This window comes from Desmodus rotundus, chromosome 4, assembly GCF_022682495.2.
Source record: "Desmodus rotundus isolate HL8 chromosome 4, HLdesRot8A.1, whole genome shotgun sequence".
NCBI classification, from domain to species: Eukaryota; Metazoa; Chordata; class Mammalia; order Chiroptera; family Phyllostomidae; genus Desmodus; species Desmodus rotundus.
Genome location: NC_071390.1, coordinates 64,642,232 through 64,658,001, shown reverse-complemented (window position 1 = coordinate 64,658,001; position 15,770 = coordinate 64,642,232). Strand labels below are relative to the sequence as shown.

The window sequence follows — 15,770 nt, the reverse complement described above, 5'->3', positions numbered from 1 at the left end:
TTACTTGTTAATGTACAACCATCAAATTCTGTTTAGTGAATTTCTCCACAGGTTCCTACTCATTTAACAGTAGTTCTACAAAAACAAGATACCATCCTTCATTAAGTGACAGAATCATACCTGTAAGGAATACTTTAAACCTCCTTAAATTCTACTAACTTTTACATAACACTTAAAACTATATCAAAAGAGATAAATATGAACAGAAGAGTATTTATTTCTTTCAAAGACAATACTTTGCTTTTTTAATGCTGTCTCTCTTTCAATATGCTAAGGCTTGCAAAATAATGTATAAAATATTTGTTGTATACAAACAAATGAAGAGACCATCAATATAGTAGAATATTTTGATGTTTCTCTAAATTTACAAAACTCAGAATCCAACTGGATTTGAAGAATTACTTGTATTTGTTATTAATGAAGCTCAACATTATCCCTCCTGTCCAGATAAAAAATGTGGGTGTCATTACCTCTTTCCAACATCTAGTGACAAATCAGTGCCCCTTCTGCCTTCACAATACCAATTCCTTTTTTTAGCCTTTCTTTTCTATTTCCACTATTACCACTCTGATTAAATTCTGATTACCTCATCTCTAACTACTGCTACATCTACCTGAGCCCCTAAATCCTCACTCCATTTCTCTAATGATATTCCTATAACACTGCTAGAGTAATTTACCTCAAATATAATTTTCTGTACGTCACACTTCCTACCCTTACCAAGGCCTCCACAATACTCCTACAGAAATACTCACTTTCTACTAATCAGCTTTTCTAGAAATATCTTCTAATTCTTTCTTTAGCTAACCAAATTGTACTCATCTTTCAAAGCCCAGCTCAAATAACCCCTCCTATTTCTATTTGTACTTCTCAGAGCTATAGAACCCTAACTAGAAGTAATAACTTACTCCTTTGGTATGAATCACTTTTACCTGGCACTGTTGGTTATCATTACTCATTTTATATATATATTAAACACACACACACACATTATTGCTATGACTATGACTATTACTGCTATGACTATAAACAGTGGATGGGGACCATGGTCTTTATTTTATGATTCTGCCTTTGTGACTTGCTGTTACACAGTTTAACAGGGACCAAAAAAAAGTAATATTCTACGGAACAAAAATAAGTGTTTTGGGGGCTTAACTAGGAGGAACATATTCTTAGAGACAAAGTAATAGAGATCAGAAATAAACCTTAGAGATAAACTGGCACTTCAGATGCATTTTTAAAAGTTGACAGGTATTCCACAAGAGAGAAAAAGAAGAAAAAGCATGCCAGGGGAAAATAACAACATGAATAGAGAGAAAATATAAGACAACTTCAAATCATTGGCTAAAGGGTATTGTGCATGTAGGGGTAGAAAAGAAAATTAAACATATGTTCAATAATCAATGCTTAAAGGTTTTCACAATTTTGGGTATGTTGACCCTTAACTTAATTAAGAGCTTCATTATTTTTTGCTTAAACATTTAAGAGTATCCTAATTTTCTCTCTGCTTTTGGTATCTCCTCCCCCTTCCAAACCATCACTCATATCACTGCCAGATTAATATTAACAAAATACAATTATAACCCAAAATACCTGTTAGAAATTTTCAAAGATGGCTAACTATTCAAAACATAAATCTAAACTTCTAACCACGGCATACAAAGTTCTTCACAATCAAGATCTTTCCAGCCTTGTCCCTCAAACTCTCTTATATCATGAATTCAAACAATACAAACTGTTTTCTTCTGTCTTTCGTGCATTCTATACATTTCAAACTTCCTCTGCTTATGTTGGATTCTGTGCATGAAATTCTCTTGCCTCTCAAATTTCACTCAGAAATTTTCTATTCACCATAAGATTCTACTCAGATGTCATTTCCTATGTTAAACCTCCCTGATAATTTTCTCCTCTAACAATGTTGGTGGAGCCTTTCTAGGTGATGCCACTACACTTTTTAATTTCATATAGCACTTTCCAAATTACACTTGAATTAACTATTTGCATACTCACCTCTAAACATATTCTTTGAAAGCAGGCAAGGAACATTTTGTATTCTCAGTGCTTAATAATGAGTGCCTGGCACAGAAGGTGTTAGTAAGTATTTAAAGAGAGAAAGAAATGGATGGCTGCAAAGATGTCACTCACTCAACACTACACTGCTAAGAGGTTTTAATATTAGATGAGTTTGTCCTTACTTTGGAAGGCTAACAGAGTCACTGACAGTACATGCAGAATTATATACAGAAAATTTAAGCAGGCAGCAACATGTAAAGGGAAATAGAGTAAGGAGTGGTACAAAGTTAGGAGAGAGTCCTGCAGTATTTCAGGTAAAATGTAATTTAAAGACCTGAATTTGAATGGTGATAGAGGGATTAGAAAAAAGAGGAAAAGATACATGATACATTATAGAGGTGAAAGTGATAGGACTTGATCTCTGACTAAGGGTAGGAAGGAAGGAAAAGATGAGAAATCACTGAGCACTGAGACAGAGGGGTCCAGTAACAGAAACAGGAACATTGGGTTATGAAGCATGCAACTGAAAATATGAGTCTAAAGCTTAGGAAAAGTGTCACAAATGAGTTGTAAGGATAAAAAAAGACCATATAGAGGTAGTTACTGAAATCATGAGATCAGAAAAGGCAAAGGAAAAAACAGAAGAATTTCAAAGATAAAACCTTCTACAAGATCATTATTTAAGAGTAGGGGGAGAAAGAAATTTTGAAGGAGTAAATAAACAGAATTAGAAGAGCACAAGGTCATAGGGACCAAGAGAATTTCAAGAAAGGAAAAATAGCAACCACTACAGAGTTCAAAGAGTATGAAACCTAATAAAAGATAATTTATTAGAAAGTCATGAGCATTTTCAAAAAAGCAAATACAGCAGTTTTGCAGGAGGTTATAAGATGTTGCTATAAGGAAGTAGAAGCAATGAGCAAAGCCTACTATTTCATGAGGGAAAAGTATAGGCAGCTTCATAAAAGTGTTATGTCCTATCTATTTTTAAAAAATGTAGATACCTGGAACATTCTAACCTTTTACCTGACAATGACTCTCTAAATGAATGTGAAAATAATTAATGTGATTTCAATGTACATATTGTTTTAGAATGGTTTCTTTCTCCTGTCTCTGGTGTTACCGCAGGTTCCTACTTCTTTAAATGAATTCTATCTCCAAAGATCTATATTCTAAGGTAACTTTATACTCAATTTTAAATGGGTGAATGTTTCAGAATAATGTACACATTTTAATATAATCTTCCATTCTGAACTTTGCTTAGTAATCTTTAAGAGGGAAAAAATAAATTTATATACATCACTTAATGCTTATTTTCTATAGTTAAGAGTAAAGAAGAGGTTATTAATTATAAATGAATACTTTTTACTCATATTATTAGGCAAGGAGAATATCAGAAGTACTTAGGATTCGTAAGGAAGGTGATAAAAGAAACTAGTAAGTTAAAGTTGTAGCAGTTATTAAAAAGAACTATTTTCAACTGTTAAAAAAACGAGAACTTTCACCCTGACTTGATGGCTCAGTGAGTTGGGTGGTGTCCTGCAAACCAATCTGATTCTTGGTCAGGGCACACGTCTGTGTTGCAGGCCATTTCCTGGTTGGGGGTGTATGGGAGGCAACCGTTTAATATTTCTCTTCAATATCTATGGTTCTCTCTCTCTCTCCCTCCCTTCCACATCCTAAAAATAAATTAAATAATTTTTAAAAAATTTAGTAAGAAATTCCCTATTATTCTATTTTCTTAAGAGTCTTTTCCTTACCTCAGAGATGGGGCTAGATAAAACTGTACTTCCAAGTTTCTCCAAACAGCTTTGACCTATGCTTCCATCTCATGAATTCCAAGACAGTATTAAACTGATGCATATTTTCATAAATCTGTTTAGGGAAAAAAGAACTTATTTCAGACTGAAAGAGCTTGTATTTGTTGCAATAACACATATAAAAGCAATACTAAAAATCCATCACGTGTAAAACTATACATTTTCAATGTAAATTCAATAAAAAGTTCTACAGTAATTTAGAAACCTATCAATTACCATTTTGAGTATTTTCAATTTTACAAAGGTAATAGTAGTTCTATGGGAAAAATTACATGTAAAATTTCTGAATTAGCTCAGGCCTTTGTAAAAAAAAAAAAAAAAAAAGGATCACATCTTAAATTGGACGAACAGAATCAGCTAGAAGCAGGACTAAAATTTACAATTCTACAACATTCAGATCCCTACTTAGGCAAAAATATATTTGAACATCCAGATAGTATCCCTATTTTCACTTTCTAACACAAAGTCTCAGTAAGCACTCTTAATTTCAGTCAAACTAATACCTAGAATATCAGGAAATGTGAGGGCAAGAATTAATTACCTAGGTTACTACCACCATTAGTACCCTCTTGCATTAAGAGACAATGTTCAAAAATCTGGAAGTTGGAAATGAATGAAAAATTTAAAGATGTGTGTGCTGTTTACTTAAAGATCATAAAAATAATTTCTTCAAATGTATCTTTTAACTAAAACTTCAAAAAGCAAAGCATATTGTTTCATTTTTAAAAGGGAAAAGTTCAAGGTGTGTGAACATTACTTATGTCTCACTGCAAGGTCAAAGTGCCTTTTCTTCAAGGCCATTTAAGAAGTATTATGTAGGTCACACGGAGGTTTAGTAGCCTTGGCAATGACGACTATAAATTCATGTAAACTGGGGCAATCTGAAACGGCCTCCCATATCAGATAGCAGCCTTTCTTAAAGTCAAGAGTCGCCACTCAGCAGACAGGCTTGCTAAATCTTTCATGTGGACAGACTGACGCTGAAAGCAATCAGTATTGCTTTGTCTGCATTTAGCAGCCCTTAACAGTCAATCTTCTCAATGACTAGTTCCCTACAACTTAACCAGATCCCTAACGTTTGTTTCAGAGTACTCGTAACTGGAAGACGCAGACCATCACTCAGAGAAATGAAGAGAGGGGGCAGGGATGGAGACTAGGTATTTAGGTTTTTTAAATTATTACTTTTGAGATACTCTTTAAATTTCCCTTATACTAATTAAAAAAAATACACTGCGTTTCCATTTTAGAAATGGCATAAAGATTTTCCTCCAAATCTCGTTTGCCAACAACTCCACTCTTCCCTAACGGTGTGTGCAGGAGAGAGGTGAGGCAATCAAATTAACCTATTCTCATAAAGTTTAAAACAGTCCATTAAACTGACTATGTTTAAAAATATACGGTGTGATTCTAATTCTACCAGATATCTTCAATGGATGAAATAATAAAATTAACAGCAAACCACTTACCAAACATTGTTTATTACAGCACTATTTATTACAACACAGTATCCTTAGTGTGGGGAAAAAAGTTTCAAGCTTTAAGCTAAATCTAAAGTTAATAATAAAGGAAAATACATAAACAAAAGAATCTTCAAACAGATCATGTTCAAAGTCCTGAATCATCTATCCTCCCTCTATTCTGTTACATGTACAAATACTTAACAAAACATACACTTCAGAAAACCTTTTCTAATGGCTGAATCTAATACCACCTAAGTAACATTTGACTTCATTACTAAGAAGTAAATAAAAGACAATCAAAAGGACAGAATGTGCTTCACATGAAATACAGGTCTGCAAATCACTTTTTGCATTTCAGAAATTCTATGAAAAAAGTAAAGCTTTCCCTAACTTTGCAAGATAGTGTTACAGTACTATAAGCAGAGATCTATAAATACATGTATGTGTAGAAATAGGATTTGCATAGGGAAAATGTACCCAACAACTTTAATCATCTAACTTACAGAGTAATTTACACAAGCTTTTAGCACATGAACTTGTATTTAACAACCACAAGGGATCCAGTTAAAACCAAATACTAAACAAGTATAAGTAATACAATTTTCTTTGAAAAAATTATTTTATTTATTAACATTTTGGATAGATGCAGGTAGGGAGAAAAACATCAATTTGTTGTTCCACTTATCTATGCATTCCTTGGTTGATTCTTTTACGTGCCCTGACCAGGGATCAAACCCACAACCTTGGTGTGTCAGGACAACACTCTAGCCAACCAACTAAGCTACCCAGCCAGAGCAAGTAATAAAATTTTCATCAAAGATTCTGTCTGAAATTTTCAAGCCTGTAAGTTTTAGAAAAACACATTAAGTAAAAGGCACCATATTTTGCTGTGTATAATGTGAACTTTTTTGTCCAAATTTTTGAGGGAAAAACAAGGATGCTCATTATACATGGGTAGTACCTAAAATACCTTGAGTCTGGTTCTTGTGTTTTGTAATTATTTGTTACATAAAATTCCTTGTACACAATATAATCAAAACTAAATGCTAAAAATCCTTTATAATACAAAATTCAAGTATCTAAATAGAAATAAATAAAAAATTTAATTAAAACAAAAGATATTTTTTCCTAAAAGTTTGGGCCAAAAGTGTGATGTGGGTGCACATTATTCATGGGAGCGCATTATACATGGCAAAATACAGTAATTCTTCTAAAGACATATCTAAGCTTCTTAATGACTCAGAATTCATGGAAATCAAACCCTCCTAGATATAATCTACTATTCTATAATACTCAGTAAGCATCTGTAAACAAATGGGCAAAGTTCATTTTAACCCCATGTTGTCTTTACAATATATCTTCTTTTTACCATCAAAATATACACATCCTTCTTGGTTCTCAAAATTATTAAAGTGGTTAAATCTTAAACTACTGAGGTGCTTTAAAAATCACTAACCAGGGTGCCTTAAAGAACCCATCAGTGATAAATACCAATTGTGGATAGTACAGCTATCTTTGGATCTGAAGTTACTAGAACATCACCCATTAACTCCTATATATAAGATTTACTTTATAAAAAAGAATAGCATAAATAGGCTTTTGATGAATATACTAAGCCTAAGAAAATTTAAGATGACTTAAGTTTGTATCTGATGTAAAAAAATAGATTTCTTAGTATTCACAAAATCAGCAACATTGACTCTACATTTTTTCCTTCTACTATTCCAAATCCTTTCTTCCTTGTCATCTTCCTTCTTAGCACCCAATAAATCACCCCACACATACTGTACAAATACTGCTGTAAACACTACAGCTGCGTTCATGTAACTTTTTATAAAAAAATAAGAACCTAATTACAAAATAGTATTTTACAAAACATTTCAGTTGGCACTTAAACTAAAGGTATTACTGTTAAAATTTTTGGTACATTTACTGGAAAATTCAAACATTATTGCTTCAGAAAGACATTAATATGCTTTTAGATATAAGTCAAGTAAATAGTATAATTTAGGTTAGTTTATCATGCACTTCTACAAAAAATGTATATAACCACATAACACAGAAAAGGAAGTTCAACTTTTGAACAGGCTGTGTTCTAAATGTTCTGAAAGATTCAATTAAATATAAGCTTGATTTTGAAACTCAAGATGCCTTTGCTCATAAAACCAAAGATATATAAACAATGCTTTTAAACCCATAATACAAATCAATTTTAACACATAATTCTATCACTGCACTCTTCTGCTTAAGCATATTTCCACACCAAACTCCTAAGTCTCTTATTCATTGCAGTATCCCAGAATCTAACCCAGTAAATGACAAAGAGTAGGATTTCAACAAATATTAGCTGATCTGAAGTATTGAATAACAACTCAATGATGTGAAACTGAGTTGTCTAGAAAACTTTACTTATCTGAACTACAGCAGAGAACCAAAATGCAAAGCAAGCAGAAAAAGCTTCTTCCAAAAGAGATAGGAGAAAAAAATGCTTAACACTGAGGTTGGAACACTTTGGTCTGAGTCAATTGTGGCAATTTCCATTCCCGTTGCCAATGAGTGGTTTAGCAGTAAGCATCTGATGTAATTCTGGCCAATAAGACAAGAGACTGTTTGCTGGGGCGCTTCTGGGAAAGGTTTTCTTGGCTGATGTGAAGAAGACACACAGATAAGAACATCCACTTTTTCTCTGAGCAACTCTGGGTTTGAATGTGTCAAGGAGAATTATGGCAGCCATCTTTGGAACATAAGGAAGGACACAGCCTCAGAGGACAACCCAAGAGATAACACATATACTAGAAGATGGAAAGAATCTGGGGTCCTTCGTAGTGTTCTTATGCTTGAACAAACTAATCCTTGAACAATTTTATAAACTTGGATCTTTCTATATTATATCAAATCCTTATATTGTTTAAGCAATTTTCAATTACCAAAAGTAAGCGGATAGAGTGATTTAAGAATACACCATTTATTTCCATGAATTCAACTGCTGTGTACACAATGAAAACTCCCGTAAATTTATATCTCAATCCAGATCCTTCTTTTGAACTAGATACATATTTCCAAACTACCAAACAGCTATATCAAATATTTTCTCCAGTGGCACATCAACAGAACAGGATTAATAGAAAAGCCATCGCAAAAACTGTTTATGGACTGGTATTCAGTTTTCTGGCTAATGGCGGTACCATCTACCCAACTGTCAAAGTTTGAGATCCTGGGATCACTAGCCCATCTCCCTCTGCTTCACCTACTATATTTAGGCAGCCAAGTATGAAAATCACTGAAAAGTACCAAATGCTGCCTATTCTAACTCTGATGTGTCTTTAAAACCTGTCTCCCTTATCTCTATGCACATCTAGTGCAGGCTCTCATCTTCATTTGGCCCACCTCCACTTTTACCTCTTTCACTGTACCTGTGATTCTAAAATACAACTATGCCTCATGGAGAGATGTTTTATAAACATAGTAAGTCATTAGGAAAATACAAACTAGAACTACAATAAACTATCAGTACATACCCACTGAAATGGCCATCATCAAAAGGACAAGCAATTCCATATGGGGGTAAGGGCATGGAGAAACTGGCATTGTCACACTCTGCTGTAAAATGATGCAGTCACTTTGGAGAACAGTTTAGCAATTTCTTTAAAAGTTAAATGTAGAAGAGAAAATGGTGGCCAAGTAGGTGGAAGCTGAGCCCACTTGCTCATGTCCCAGCACAGATTTTCAACTGATCTTCCAACAAGTGACCTAAACAATCAATACAATCTTAGCTGATACGAATTTTTGAAGCCAAGAACAGAGACAACTGCAGCAGAGGAGAGGACAGAAAACACAGCTTAGTACATTCCACCCCTCCTGGAGGGAGGGCCCCATTCCTGCACAGGGAACCCCCAACCCTAATCAAGAGAGACTTGAGAGGATATACAGAGTCTGGGACACAGGCTGCACACACACATCAACCAGCAGGCCCAAAACTGCAGTGCCAACCAGGAGAGTTCAAGAGAGAAATTCTGTCTCCTGAAACTGTTGGAGGCACCGGCAGGCTGCAGACAGCCCTGACCAAGAGAGACTTTTGCCTTTTGGGGAGGCAGAGTGCAGAGAGACCCAGGCAATGGCTCAGTGCTGTGGTGTGGGTGCTACACAGGGACATTTTTCCCCCCCATGAGCTTATTTATTCATTCAGTGAAGTTTTTTTTTTTCTTTTTCTTTTTAATATATTTATTGATTATGCTATTACAGTTGTCCCATTCCCCCCCACTCCACTCCATCCTGCCCACCCCCCTCCCTCCCACATTCCCCCCCCATAGTTCATGTCCATGGGTCATACTTATAAGTTCTTTGGCTTCTACATTTCCTACACTATTTTTACCCTCCCCCTGTCTATTTTCCACCTATCATCTATGCTACTTATTCTCTGTACCTTTACCCCCCTCTCCCCCTCCCACTCCCTTATTGACAACCCTCATGTTCTAGTTGTTTGCCTAGTTTGCTCTTGTTTTTGTTTTAGGTGTGGTCATTAATAACTGTGAGTTTGCTGTCATTCTTACTGTTCCTATTTTTGATCTTCTTTTTCTTAGGTAACTCCCTTTAACATTTCATATAATAAGGGCTTGGTGATGATGAGCTTCTTTAACTTGACCTTATCTGAGAAGCACTTTATCTTCCCTTCCATTCTAAATGATAACTTCGAAGGAGAGAGTAATCTTGGATGTAGGTCCTTGCGTTTAATCTTGGGTAATGTAATTATGATGTGCCTTGTTGTGTTCCTCCTTGGGTCCACCTTCTTTGGGACTCTCTGAGCTTCCTGGACTTCCTGGATGGAAGTCTATTTCCTTTGCCATATTAGGGAAGTTCTCCTTCATTATTTGTTCAAATAAGTTTTCAATTTTTTGTTCTTCCTCTTCTCCTTCTGGCACCCCTATAATTCGGATGTTGGAACATTTCAAGATGTCCTGGAGGTTCCTAAGCCTCTCCTCATTTTTCCAAGTTCTTGTTTCTTCATTCTTTTCTGGTTGGATGTTTGTTTCTTCTTTCTGGTCCATACCATTGATTTGAGTCCCAGTTTCCTTCTCATCACTATTGGTTCCCTGTACATTTTCCTTTGTTTCTCTTAGCATAGGCTTCATTTTTTCATCTGTTTTTCAAACAGATTCAACCAAGTCTGTGAGCATATTGATAACCAGTGTTTTGAACTGTGCACCCGATAGGTTGGCTATCTCTTCGTCGCTTAGTTGTATTTTTTCTGGAGCTTTGAAGTATTCTGTCATTTGGGCCATTTTTTGTTTGTTTGTTTGTTTGTCTTGGCGTGTCTGTTACTTTAAGGGGTGGAGCCTTCGGTGTTCACCAGGGCGGGGTAATGCTGGTCACTGGGCTGTGAGGCTGTACGTGGGGGAGGGGCCGAGTGGGAGCAACGGCGCCCGCCTCACTCTCCTCCTGACTCCAATCCCCCACTCTGACACCCACAATCAAACTGGGCCACTCTGGTGCTGGTTCCCAAGCAAGTGGGCCTGTGCACACTCCAGGCCCCTGCGGGTCTCTCCAACAACCTCTCCTGTGAGGCTGGGAGTCTCTCCTGCTGTCGCCCCAACCCCCAGGGGCGCTTTCAATCAGAGGTTTGAGGCTTTATTTCCCCCAGCTGGAGCCCTGGGTTGCACAGTCTGCTTCGCTCCCCACCGTTCGTCTGGTTTATCTGTGGGCGAATGTGGTGCCGCGGGGCGCTACCCACTGCTCTGCCTGGTTCACTCTCCGCCACTCTGAGTCCGGCCCTCTCGGTTTATCTGTGCAAATGTGGGGCCGCAGGGTCTGCTATTGCTCGGACTGCCTGCGCCATTTGTCCCACACTCCGCCAGTCTCAGTCCCGCCACAGCCACGTGAGTCCTCTCCACCCCGGTGCCCGTCTCTGCCCCTCCTACCAGTCTGGATGAATGTTTATTTTCTATTTCCTTGGTGTTGGTCCCCCTTGCTGTTCGATTCTCAGTTCTGGTTGTGCGAGGAGGCGCAGTGTGTCTACCTACGCCGCCATCTTGGTTCTCCACAGGGACATTTTTAAAGAGGGGATCTGAGGCATGGCTGGCCAGGGACTCCATGCAAGTAACTATGCAGCTGCCCTGCCAGCAAAAAGGCCAGATTGAAAGTGTGGTTCATGCCCACTGAGTCCAGTTTGCTAGGAAGAATAGAAGGCTGCAGGGTGAAGGGATTGTGAGGCCCCACCCAGCATAGCTGGTGAGCAGGGTGCTTGTGCGCAGAAAGGAGGGTTTGGGTCTGAGCCTCCCACATGAGTAGTGGGCTGGAAGCTAGTCAGGCAAAAGCTGAGCACCTGAGATTTTTGCAGCCAGGTAGGGTCACTCACAAAGCTCTGGGAAGAGGAAGGTGTGCTCAACCCCCACCTGTAGGACTGCATGTTTCACAGAAGAGTAAGGCCAGGCTCAAAAACACTCTGACAGGTGCATTTCAGCAGAGGAAAGAAAGAGAATCTCCAAAGGAGCCCTTTATGAACTTTTATCAGACACTCTGCTGCCTCCTCTTTGGGTCCTATTCCACTGAAAACAGCAGAGCAGAGAGATTAGAAATTGGCGCAGCAAGAGAGACATAGGACCCCACCCAGCCTCAGTTCTCACAAAGAGCTCCAATCAGCACCAAGTAGTAAAGAGCTCACCCTTTTACACAGACTGGCCCCTCACAGAAACAAACAGCTAATTCATCAAAAACTACACATTATAGGAAATAATCTGGGAGAGACCAAGATGTGTAGTGCAGGGGTGGGGGAACACACCCACCATCTCCCCTTAAGACTGAACAGGGCCTCCCAGGAGAAAACCAGGGATCCCACCCTCCCATTGCCCCTCTAGAGGTAGGTGGAGGTGGTACACTGGGTACTTTTCACCATTAGATGAACCACGCCTGAGCCTTGTGCTGATAAAAAAAAAACACAGCAGGACAAAAGACTGAGGACCAGCCAAGCCTGAAGCAGACAGCCACAGGCTGTGGATCACTTGTAGCCTCGAAGAGGCTCCCTAAAGCTAGAGTGGGACACCAGCTGACATTACCAGGGAGAAGCCAAAAGGACACAACAGTAGGCAAACATAGATTCTGCTGAGACGAATTCCACCTCATTCTTTTTCATTATTTGCACTATTTTTCTACTGCACAGCTTCTTAACGTTGTTCCTTTGTCTTCAATTTTGTTCCTGTTATTTCACTATTTTTATTTTTAATGTATTTTTTATTTTTATTATTTTTCTTTTAGTTTTATTTCAAAGCTTTTATTTTGCTCATCCCTTCTCTTACTCCATTTTGTCTTCATTCTTCTTTTTATTTTTGTTTTAAATTTTATTTTTTCCCTTTCTGTGCCTTGTTTCTACTCCTCATTCTTACTGACTCTCCTCCTGCCATCCTCCCAAAACCATCTTTGTCTCCATTAGTCATCTCAAATTATTTTCCCTTTCTTATAATATCCTTATTCTCATTCCACCTCTATTAATATTTGCTTGGTTGTCATTGATATTAGGGTTGTTGTTGCATTTCTTCAATTTATTCCTAGTTATTCACTTTTTAAATTTTAAATCTCATATTTTACTGTTCCCCATCCTATTCCATTTCACCTTCCTCTTACTCTGTATTATTTTTGTTGTAAACTTCACTTTCTCCCTCAGCCTGCTTTCTAACTGTTACACTTGTTATTTCTCCTATCTCTATCCTCTCAAAATAATTTTCTTTCCTTTAGATATCTTGCAATCTTTTTTCTTTCTTTCTAATAATATTCTTATTCTCTTTCCACCTTTACTAATCTTTGCTCATGTGTTGTGGGTGTCACTGCAGTGGTTGTTTTCTTTAATTTGGTTCCTACTTTTCCACTATTTTATTCTAACCTCATATTGTACTCTTTCCCTTTCTAACTCCATTTTGCCCTACTCCTTCCCTATTTTATTTACATTGTAGATTTTATTTTCTTCTTTTCTTCAGCTTGTTTCTATTCCCTACTCTTATTATTTCTCCTCCGTCTACCCACTCAAAATCATTTTTCTTTCTGTTAGTCACCTCATATTCTTTTTTCCTTTTGTATAATATTCATATTCTCTTTCCAACTTTATTAATCTTAGCTCATTTGCTGTTGATATTGCAGTAGTGGTTAGGGGATATTTTCGCTGCTGCAGGTTTTGTTTTGCTCTGGCAGCTCCTGTACAACAGCATACAAGATATGGTGGGGGTTGTGACTCTCAGCCAGCTGGAGGGGCAACCCACCAATGAACAAGCCAACAACTACCAAAACCCAATTATAACAAGAGAGCCCACATGAACTGCATAAAGGACATCTCTAGAGTATGCAGCTCAGGAGTTCAAGGAGACTACACCACTGAGCCCCACAGGTCTCCTGCCACAGAAGGCCATCCCGTGAAGACAGGAGTCAAAACAGATCAATATAATATCAATATAATATGCAGAAACAAACAATGGGGAGACAAAGAAACAACCCCCAATCAAAAGGAAAGGAAGAATCCCCAAAAAGAATGTAAGTGAATTGAGGCAAGCAATTTATCAGACAGAGTTCAAAGTAACGGTTACAAGGATGCTGAAGGAACTCAGTGAGAAGTACAAGGAATTTAGTGGGAACTACATCAGCATGAAAAAAGGACACAGAAACTACAAATAAGAACCAGGAGGAAATGAAGAATACACTAGAAGGAATTAAAAGCAGGCTAGATGAAGCAGAGACTGAATCACCAAGTTGGAAAATAAGGTAGAAAAAAACACCCACTCAGAACAACAAAACATAAAAAGACTCAAAAAGAACAATGATAGTTTATGGGAGCTGCAGGACAACATGAAATGCAACAATATTAATATCATAGGGATAACAGGAGGAGGAGAAAAGGAGCAAGAGATACAGAACTTATTTGAAACAACTAGTGACAGAAAACTTCCCTAACTTAGTGAGGAAAAAGTCATGCAAGCTCAGGAAGCACAGAGGGCCCCAGTCAAGATGAATGCAAAGAAGCCCACTTCAAGACACAATGTAATTAAAATGACAACATTTAAAGACAAAGAGAATTTTAGGGGTAGCAAGGGAGAAACACCTAGTAACACACAAGGGAGCTCTAATAAGGCTATCAGCTGATTTGTTAATAGAAACATTACAAGCCAGAAGGAAATGGCATGAAGTAATTCAAGTAATGAAAAGACCTGCAACCAACACTACTCTATCCAGCAAGGCTCTAATTTAAAATGGAGCGTGAAATAGGGAGCTTCCCAGACAAAAAAAAGGCTAAAAGTACATCTCTACTAAACTAGCATTACAAGAGATGCTAAAGGGACTGCTTTAAGATGAAGAAAGAGACAGAGAGGAACAAAGGCACAAAGTGAAAAAATGGCATTGAATAAATACCTATCAATAATAACCTTAAACATAACTGGATTAAATGCTCCAATCAAAAGACACATGATAGCTGAATGGATAAGAAAACATGACCCACATATATGATATCTACAAGAGACCCACTGCAGAACAAAACATCTACACAGATTGAATGTGAAGGGATGGAAAAAAAATATTCTGAGCAAATGGACATGAAAAAAAAATCTGCAGTAACAATACTTAGACAAAACAGACTTCAAAACAAAGGCCATATCAGAAGACAAAGAAAGTCACTACATAATACTTAAGGGAGTTGTACAACAAGAAGAGATAACCCTTGTAAACATATATGCATCTAACATTGGAGCATCTAAATATAAAAGGAAAATCTTGGAGGCGTTTAAGAATGAGATCAAAAGCAATACAGTCATTGCAAGGGATTTTAACACCCCACTGTCAGCAATGGATAGATAATCCAAACAAAAAAAACAACAAGGATATTGTGGCAATGAAAGACATCCTAGATCAAATGGACCTAATTGATATTTACAGAGCATTTCATCCCAGAGAAGCAAAATATACATTCTTTTCAAAGGCACATGGATTATTTTCAAAGACAGAACACATGGTAGGCCACAAAACAAGCCTCAACAAATTCAAGAAAAATGAAATCATATCAAGCATCTTCTCAAATTACAATGGATTGAAACTAGAAACTAACCTCAGGAAAAAACTCAAAAACATTCAAATTCATGGAGACTGAATAACATGTTATTAAATAATGAATGGGTTAATGATGAGATAAAGGGAAGACATCAGAAAGTACCTGGAAACAAATGAAAATGAACACACAACAACCCCAAACCTATGGGACACCGAGGAGGTAGCCTGAGAGGGAAGTTCATAGATACAAAGATACAAAGGCCTACCTAATGAAGATAGAAAAATCTCAAAAAAACACCTAAGATTACATCTAAAAGCACTTCAGGAACAACAACAAAGCCCAGAGCAAGTGGAAGGAAGGAAATAATCAAGATCAGAGCAGAATTAAATGACATAGGGACTAAACCAACAATACGAAGGATCAATAAATCCAGGAGGTGGTTCTTTGAAAACAAAATTG

At 37.2% G+C, this 15,770-nt stretch overlaps 1 protein-coding gene across 3 annotated transcripts in view; it reads right to left on the bottom strand.

Moving 5' to 3' along the window:
• BMPR1A (bone morphogenetic protein receptor type 1A) overlaps positions 1–15,770 on the bottom strand; it is a 175,402-nt gene that overhangs the window by 85,930 nt on the left and 73,702 nt on the right. Inside the window, exons 2-3 of one of the 3 annotated variants that reach the window (XM_045196188.3) lie at positions 3,774–3,888; positions 5–75 (exon numbers count right to left, since the gene is read on the bottom strand). The exons of 1 other annotated variant lie outside the window; for it this stretch is intronic. The gene's annotated coding sequence lies outside the window, so the exon portion shown is untranslated. The remainder of the gene's footprint in view (positions 1–4; positions 76–3,773; positions 3,889–15,770) is intronic. One more of the 3 variants, XM_024561298.4, reaches the window with a different exon arrangement.